Source organism: Carlito syrichta, unplaced genomic scaffold (genome assembly GCF_000164805.1).
Source record: "Carlito syrichta isolate Samal-C Ts95f unplaced genomic scaffold, Tarsius_syrichta-2.0.1 Scaffold304253, whole genome shotgun sequence".
Taxonomy (NCBI): domain Eukaryota; kingdom Metazoa; phylum Chordata; class Mammalia; order Primates; family Tarsiidae; genus Carlito; species Carlito syrichta.
The window spans coordinates 207,441-214,149 of NW_007248349.1; the positions used below are offsets into that span (position 1 = coordinate 207,441).

The 6,709-nt window shown below is 41.6% G+C and overlaps 1 protein-coding gene and 1 pseudogene across 3 annotated transcripts in view; both read right to left on the reverse strand.

Moving 5' to 3' along the window:
• The window catches only part of TMEM116 (transmembrane protein 116), a 78,947-nt gene that overhangs the window by 36,548 nt on the left and 35,690 nt on the right, over window positions 1-6,709 (reverse strand). The gene's annotated exons all lie outside the window — the stretch shown is intronic.
• On the reverse strand, window positions 5,386-6,388 carry LOC103261957 (annotated as a pseudogene).

The window sequence follows — 6,709 nt, forward strand, 5'->3', positions numbered from 1 at the left end:
GAAGGCTGAGGCGGAAGGATCGCCGGAGCCCAGCAGGTTGAGACTGCAGTGGCCGAGAGCGGCCACTGTACTCCAGTCTGGGCGACAAAGTGAGACTCCAACTCAAAAGAAAAAACAAAACAGGCCGAGCGCAGTGGCTCAGTCTGTAATCCCAGCACTTTGGGAGGCCGAGACAAGAGGACTGTCTGAGTCCGGGGGTTCGAGACCAGCCAGGGAAACTTGCTGAGACCTCATCTCTACTATAAATCATGAGAACTAGCTAGGCATGGTGGCATGGATCTGTAGTTCCAGCTACTTGGAAGGCTAAGGTGGAAGGATCACCTGAACCCACAGGTCGAGGCTGTGGTGGCTATGAGCATGTCATTGCACTCCATCCTGGGCAACAAGAGACTCCAACTCAAATAATAATAAGAATAACAATAATAATAAATATTATTAAATAAAACAGAAAGCAATAAGCTTTGGCATGAATGTAGAGATAGCAGAACCCTGTACACTGATGGTAAAAATTTTCAATGGTGTAGCTGGCCGGGCGCGATAGCTCAGCCTATAATCCCAGCACTTTGGGAAGCTGAGGCAAGCAGACTGCCTGAGCCCAGGGGTTCGAGACCAGCCCAGACAACTTGGTGAGACCTCATCTCTACTATAAATCACAAAAACTAGCTGGGCATGGTGGCATGTGTCTGTAGTTCCAGCTAGTTGGAAAGTTGAGGTGAAAGGATCACCTAAGCCCAGCAGGTTGAAGCTGTGATGGTCATGAGTGTGCCACTGTACTCCAGCCTGGGTGACAAGAGTGAGACTACAATTTAAAAAAAATTTTTTTAATAAGTAAATAAATAAAATGGTGTAGCTGCCAAGGAAACCATTATGATGTCCTCTCAAAAAATTAAACATAGAATTGCCATTTGTTCTAGTAATTTTACTTCTGGATATATACACAAAATAATTGAAAGGATGGACTCAAGGTCAGGCTCGCTCAGCCTGTAATACCAGCACTTTGGGAGGCCGAGGTGAGTGAATTTCCTACACCCATGGGTTCGAGACCAGCCCGGGCAACTTGGTGAGACCTAATCTCTACAATAAATAAAAAATTAGCTGGGCACAGTAGTGCGTGCCTGTAGTTCTGGCTACTTAGAAGGCTGAGGCGGAAGGATCGCCTGAGTCCAGCAGGTCGATGCTGGGATGGCCATGAGTATGCCACTGCACTCTAGCATGGGCAAGAGTGAGACTCCAACTCAAAAAAAGAAAGAAAGGAGGGCCTCAAACAGATATTTGTATATCAGTGTTCATATCATTATCATTATTCACAATATCCAAAATGTGGAAGCAATACAAATGTCCATCAACAGATAATGTATAAACAATATGGAGTATACCCATACAATGGACTATTATTCAGCTTTAAAAAGGAAAGAAATTCTGACACGTGCTACAACATAGGTGAACCTTGAAGACATTATGCTCAGTGAAATAAGTCAGACACAAAAGGACAAATATTATATTATTCTATTGATAATGAAGTAAGTAGAATAGTCAAATTCATAGAGACAGAAAGTACAACAGTGGTTATCAGGAGCTGGGTGTGGAAGGGATGAGAAATTCTTGTTTAATGGGTACAGAGTTTCAGTTTGAGATGATGAAAAAATTCTGGAGATGATTGCACAACAATGCGAATGTATTCCTAAAGATGTTTTTAGGATTGTAAATTTTGTGTTATGTGCTTCTTACCATAATTAAAAATTTTAAATGGTAAAAATGGTAACTTTTGCATTATACATATTTTATCAAAATTATTAAACATAAAACAAACAAAATAAGCTACTGTGTTTAAGCCCTCTCCAGCCCATCCCTCCCACTGACTACAAACAGGGACCCAAGAAAAAACTAACTGAGGACAACTAATTGAGGACTCTGAAAAGTGAACAAAAGCAAGTGGGTTTTGGAAGGAAGTCAAACATGGAGAAGTGAACAGAAGTGAGTTTCCCACACCTTTTCCCTCTTTTGCCTCAAGTATGTATCCTACTCATGATGCTGCTCAAAAAGGCACCTAAAACTCTAGGGAAACCTATCTTCAGGCTACAAAGATCAGAAAAGGGGCCCTTTTAGGCAGGAAAGTATGGAGGGAATCCCAGAAGTAAGAGAGCTAGAAAAGGAGATGCCTTAATTAAGCCAGTATAGTCTGGGCTTATAGAACCGAGTTTTGAACCACTGTCCATAGATGATGAGACAAAATTTACATTCTATACCTAATCAGATTGACTGCCTGCTAAGCAGAAACATCTGCAATCTCCAGAGAGTTACAAAAGGACTCAGAGTCTATGCAACATAGTTTATGACATCTAAAATGCAATCCTAAATTACCTGATGTACAAAAAACAGGAAAATGTGACCTATTTTTATAGGAATTGACAGTCAAGACACCAGCCAGGAAATGAGCCAGATATTGGAAATGTTCAACAAATACATATTTTTAAAGTTTTTGCAGAAAACTTGCTATGTTGCCCAAGCTAGTCTTGAACTCTTGGCCTCAAGTGATTCTCCCGCCTGTCTCCCAAAGTACTGGGATTACAAGCAAGAGTCACCACTGTCAATAAATATCTTTTAAAGCAGCTATTATAATATATATTCTCAATAAGCTAAAGGAAAACACATTTAAAATTATTTGGAGAATGATGGAAATCAAAACATTTGCAATCTTGAAGGTAGTGATAATTCCACAAGGAAATACATATGTAAAAAACTGACATAATTGTACATCTTAAATACATGTAGCCTACTATAGATTAAAAAAAAAAGTAACATTAATCACAACTGTACCAAACAAAAAGCAAATGTTATTATGACCATTTTACAAATTAGGAGACTGGAGTTCAGAATGATTAGGTACTAGCCAAATATCACAAAGTTAATCAGGTCCAGCATTCTAATGAAGATTCTTAAATATCAAAGACTATAATATTACTTCTTTATCTGAGAAAACAATACAGCCTTAACTCTAATTCATAAGATTTTTAAGCAGGATTAACCAAAGTATGCCTCTGAAACATTTTAAACTCATATGAGATAGGTAAAATATTACAGCATGCATTTTATACCACCAACTATATACTATTACTTTCCTACTAAATTGAAAAAAATTAGTAACAAATTCCAGAGGAAATATGCAGCAGTGAGCATAAACTGCATTTCAACCTTTCCTTTTTTCATACTGCAAGCCTAAGAAGTACAAAAGCAGCATTATATAATGATTATACTATGTGGGGCTAATCCACTGGTAAAATTCATAGAAGATATATGATTACCCATAGTATTTTCAAAACCCAAAGTTTATTTTAGTTTCTATAAAACAAAACCATAGCCGGGCTCGGTGGCTCAGCCTGTAATCCCATGCCTTTGGGAGGCTGAGGTGAGTGGATTGCCTGAGCCCGCGGGTTCAGGACCCGCCTGGGCAGCAAGACCTCATCTCTACAATAAATAAATTTAAAAAAATCTGCCGGGCGTGGTAGCACATGCCTGCTAATTCCGGCTACTTGGAAGGCTGAGGCGGAAGGATCACTGGAGCCCTGCAGGTCGAGGCTGCGGTGGCCGGAAGCGGCCACTGCACTCCAGTCTGGGCGACAGAGTGAGACGCCAACTCAAAAAAAACCCCAAAAAAACAAAAACAACATAGGCCGAGGTGAGTGAATTGCCTGAGACCCACCTGGGCAACTTGACGAGACCTCATCTCTACAATAAATAAAAAAAAAATTAGCCAGGTATGGTAGCATGTGCCTGTAGTTCCGGCTACCTGGAAGGCTGAGGCGGAAGGATTGCCAGAGCCCAGCAGGTCGAGGCTGCGGTGGCCGGGAGCGTGCCACTGAACTCCAGTCTGGGCGACAGAGTGAGACTCCAACTCAAAAAAACCCAAAAAACAAAAACAAAACCATAGGTGGGTACGGTGGCTCACGCCTGCAATCTCAACACTTTGGGAGGCAGAGACAAGAGGATTGCCTAAGCCCAGGGGTTCAAGACCAGTCTGGGCAACTTGGCGAGAACTTGTCTCTACAATAAATAAAAAGAAAGTATCTAGGTATGGTGGCTCAAGCCTGTGGTTCCAGCTACTTGGAAGGCTGAGGTATAAGGACTGCCTGAGTCCAGCAGTTTGAGGCTGCAGTGGCTGTGAGCCTGCCATTGCACTCCAGCTGGGACAAAAGAGTGAGACTCCAATTCAAAACAAAACAAAACTATGCACTTGTTTCAACAGATGTTACAGAAGAGTATTTCATTACCTGGATATGGCCACAATATGTTGAATAATAAAAGCAGCGAATAAAAAGTACTAATGTATTATTTTGTTTGTTTTAAAAGTATATGCACCCATTTTAAAAAGATTAAAAGGATATACAATGTATATAAAAAAATTTAAAGAACAGCCAGGTGCAGTGACTCACACCTGTACTTTGAGATGCAGGGGTGAGAGAACTGCCTGAGCCCAGGAGTTTGAGGCTAGCCTGGGCAACTTGGCGAAATCTCATCTCTACAACACTTTTTTTTTTTTGAGTCAGAATCCCACTCTGTCGCCCAGGCTGGAGTGCAGTGGCACCCGCAGGCGTGCACTACCATGCCCAGCTAATTTTTTTTAATTGTAGAGATGAGGTCTCACCAAGTGTCCAGGCTGATTTCAAACCTGTGGGCTCAGGCAATGGTCTCACCTGGCCTCCTAAAGAGCTGGGATTATAGGAGTGAGCCACCGTGCCTGGACTCTACATTTTTTTTTAAATTAGTTAGGCATGGTGGCATGCGCTTATAGTTCCAGCTCCTTGGAAGGCTGAGGTGGAAGGATCATCTGAGCCAAGGAGGTTGAGGCTGTGGTAGACCAGCCTGGGTGACACATTGATACTTTGACTCAAAAATAAATTGTGTGTGTGTGTGTGTGTGTGTGTGTGTGTGTGTGTGTGTGTGTGTGTGTGTGTGTTCATATATATATATGAACAATAATATTATTTATATTATTGCTTCTCTGGATTTTCCAAATTTTCTATAATAAATAATCAGTGTTTTTAAAATCTGTATAAAAGCTATTATTTTTTTTAAGAGAGGAAGCAGAATTTATTAAAAGAACAGAAAAGCTCCCACAGTGGGAGGGGACCCAAGGGGGTTGCCCAAAAGCTATTATTTCAAAGTGTGACAATAAATAAATGGGTCTCCACTTCCCAGGATGAATCATCTTTGCTTCCTATTTAAACCCATAGGAGATAGGTAACATATTGGTGCATGGCTATTATACCACTAATTACATATTATTGCTTTCTTACTAAACTCAAAAACAACTTTCTTTTTTTTTTAATTGTATTTACTTAGAAGCATTCAGAATGTCAACAAAACAGCTGCAACTTTACAGAGTGGTATTCAGTTAACAGAACAATTATTTTGTATAAGCTGCATCAGAGACAACTGAAGATGAGAAAACTACCATTCCCATATTTAACTAATTTGTGCTGTGCACCAACAAGAACCTGCTTTACATTTCCATGCCAATTTACAACCCCCATACTGTACCAGGCAAGGTTAGTGGCTATTGAAAATACCACCGGGACAGGGCTATCTAAAGACACATTCGGTAGTGTGTTAACTATACAAAAAAAAGACACTGTACAGTTTAAAAACAAATCTTACACAGCCTTACATTTCAATTTTTTTCTTTAAAAGGAATGAGTTGTGTACAGGGGGGTTAAATGCTTTATAGACAAGAAAAAAAAACTGCGCTAGAACCAACTTATTCATCATCATCATCATCTTCGTCTTCTTCCTCTTCCTCGTCCTATTCGTCCTCCTCATCTTCCTCCTCTTCCTTCTTTTTCTTGCTCTTTTCCACCTTGACGACTCCCTTTTTTGGCACATCGGGCTTGCCTTTGGCTCGGAAAGCGGCAATATCCTTTTCGTATTTCTCCTTCAGCTTCGTGGCCTTCTTCTTGTAAGGCTGCTTGTCATCCGCAGCAGTGTTACTCCACGTCTCTCCCAGTTTCTTTGCGACATCCCCGATTGACAGGCCGGGGTGCTCTCCTTTGATTTTGGGGCGATACTCAGAACAGAACAAGAAGAAGGCCGAGGAGGGAGGCCTCTTGGGAGCATTGGGATCCTTGAACTTCTTTTTTGTTTCCCCTTTGGGAGGGATATAGGTTTTCATTTCTCTTTCGTAACAGGCCTTGTCGGCCTTTGCCATGTCTTCAAATGTTCCCTTCTCTTTAGCAGACATGGTCTTCCACCTCTCTGAGCACTTCTTAGAAAACTATGAGAAATTGACGGAAGCATCCGGGTGCTTCTTCTTGTGCTCCTCCCGGCAAGTTTGCACAAAGAATGCGTATGATGACATTTTGCCCCTCAGCTTCTTGGGATCTCCTTTGCCCATGTTCAGTTATTTTTCCTCCGCGCGGCACCGAGTCGCCCAGTGTCCGTCCGTCTATCGCCTGCCCCGGGCGCTGTCTCTATGGAGCTCAATGTACTTGAAAAACAATTTTCTAAAATAAATGAGTAGTGTTTTTATTTTTATTTTATTTATTTATTATTTTTGAGTTGGAGTCTCACTCTGTCGCCCAGACTGGAGTGCAGTGGCCGCTCCCGGCCACCGCAGCCTCAACCTGCTGGGCTCCGGCGATCCTTCCGCCTCAGCCTTCCGAGTAGCTGGAAATTACAGGCATGCGCTACCACACCCGGTTGATTTTTTTGATTT